Genomic DNA, 2,518 nt, shown 5'->3' with positions numbered 1-2,518 from the left:
TGTCAGACACGACTTCCCCAGGTGGGTGCTGAGTGAGGTGGGTGCAGAGTGAGGGGGGTGCAGAGTGAGGTGGGTGCAGAGTGAGGTGGGTGCAGAGTGAGGGGGGTGCAGAGTGAGGTGGGTGCTGAGTGAGGCGGGTGCAGAGTGAGGGGGGTGCAGAGTGAGGCAGGTGCTGAGTGAGGGGGGTGCTGAGTGAGGCGGGTGCAGAGTGAGGGGGGTGCAGAGTGAGGCGGGTGCTGAGTGAGGCGGGTGCAGAGTGAGGCGGGTGCAGAGTGAGGGGGGTGCAGAGTGAGGTGGGTGCTGAGTGAGGCGGGTGCAGAGTGAGGGGGGTGCAGAGTGAGGGGGGTGCTGAGTGAGGTGGGTGCTGAGTGAGGCGGGTGCAGAGTGAGTGCTGCAAGGGCTTAGGCGAGAGCAGGGTTAGGCAGGGTGAGATACTGGTCAAATTTTTCCATTTGTGTCCATATGTCTAAGGGTGGTCAAATAAATGGCAGGGTCCTTGGGGAGGCGTGTCAGCTGTGTAAGGTGCAATATGTGGGAGTTCCTGGAGACACAGCATCTCCGGAGAGTCCACATCTGCACCAAATGTCTGGAGTTGCAGCGTTTGAGGGTCCGGGTTAGGCAACTGGAGCTGAGGCTGGAGGATTTATTTTTAGTGAGGGGAGAATGAGGCATTAATGAATAGGAACCAGATTCAAGAGGAGATCCCAGAGCCAAGGAGGGGGGGGATGGGTGGGTTACAGTTAGGAAGGGGAAAAAGAAGAGGAGTAATGTTCCAAAGGCTACCCCAGGGGTAGTCTCTCAAGATAGCAGGGGTAAGGCACCAACTGAGGTGGAAAGGGCACGAGGGGAAGAGGAAAATGCCTCCGAGGGAAGGAAGGGGTCTGGATGTGAGATAGTGGTGGGGGACGGGAGGGTTAGAGGAATTGATAGGCGGTTCTGTGGGCAAAAGCGGGACTCCAGGATGGTGGTCTGCCTCCCTAGAGCAGGGGTACAGGATGTGTCAGAGAGGGTAGAGGGAATCTTGAAGGGCCAAGGGACCCAGGCGGATGTAATTATACATGTAGGAGAGAGGGACATAGGAAGGAAGAGTAGGGGGATATACGTACGCAGTTCAGGGAGTTGGGAGCCAGGCTGAAGTGTAGGGCCTCCAGGGTGGTGATCTCTGGGTTGCTGCCAGTGCCCAGCAATAGCAGGGATAAGAATAATGAGATCCTGCAGCTGAATGCATGGCTGAGGGATTGGTGCAGGACAGAGGGGTTTAGTTTTGTTGACCATTGGGAAGTCTTTGCAAAGGAAGGGCACTTGTATAAGAGGGATAGGGAACACTTAAATGGGAAGGGGACACATATTTTAGCTGGGAGGTTGGCTGGAGTGTTTAGGCAGGGTTTAAACTAGTATGGAGGGGGGGTGGGGAGGAGAGAGATAGCTCAGGCACTGGGAGTGAGTTGGAGGTCAGGGGAAGTCTAGCTGATAGGGAAATCCCCCAGGAGAAGGAGGATCCGAGAGGGCCTGAGGGTCTTTGGTGCATCTGTTTTAATGCGAGGAGTGTGACGGGAAAGTCGGATGAACTTAGGGCCTTGATGTTCACGAGGAATTTAGATGTGGTGGCAGTGACGGAGACGTGGTTAAAGGAGGGGCAGGACTGGCAGCTAAATATTCCAGGGTATAAGTGTTTTAGGTGTGATAGAGGAGGGTTGAAAAGAGGAGGGGGAATGGCACTCTTAGTTAGGGAGCAGATCACAGCGGTGCAGAGGGAGGATAACATGGAGGGGTTGGACATTGAGTCTCTGGGTAGAGTTGAGGAATAGGAAGGGGGCCATTACTATGCTAGGAGTGTACTATAGGCCGCCCGATAGCCCATGGGCAGTGGAAGAGGGTATATGTAGGGACATTTTGGATAAGTGTAGGAAGAATAGGGTTGTTGTAGTGGGAGATTTTAATCTCCCTGGGGTGGATTGGAAGGTGCCTAGAGCTGGGAGTTCGGATGGGGAGGAATTTGTAAGATGTGTATTGGAAGGATCCTTGCAACAGTATGTAGATAGCCCGACTAGAGAGGGGGCTATACTGGATTTAGTTCCGGGAAATGAGCCAGGTCAGGTGGTTGAGGTTGCGGTAGGTGAACATGTGGCTAATAGTGACCACAACTCCATCTACTTTAGGATACGAATGGAGAAAGATGAGAGCTGTCCTAAGGGGAGGGTGCGAAATTGGGGGAAGGCTGGATACAGCTGGATTAGGCAGGAGCTTAGGGATACAGACTGGGACAGGCTGTTGGAAGGCGAGACCACGTTAGGCACTGGGAGTCTTTCAAGGGAAAGACGCAATGGGTGCAGGAAAGGCATGTGCCGGTTAGGAGAAAGGATGGGAAAGGTAGGATTAGGGAACCGTGGATTACTAGAGATATAGAAGACCTGGTTAGGAAGAAACGAGAGGCGTTTGTGAGATCTAAGCAGCTGGGAACGGAGAGAGCGTTGGAGGAATACAGAGAGAGTAGGAGGGATCTCAAAAGGGGAGTTAG

The sequence above is a fragment of the Carcharhinus amblyrhynchos genome, unplaced genomic scaffold, assembly GCF_965287045.1.
Source record: "Carcharhinus amblyrhynchos unplaced genomic scaffold, sCarAmb.v2.hapA chromosome_183, whole genome shotgun sequence".
In the NCBI taxonomy this organism is placed as follows: domain Eukaryota; kingdom Metazoa; phylum Chordata; class Chondrichthyes; order Carcharhiniformes; family Carcharhinidae; genus Carcharhinus; species Carcharhinus amblyrhynchos.
Note: the sequence above shows the minus strand (reverse complement) of the source record.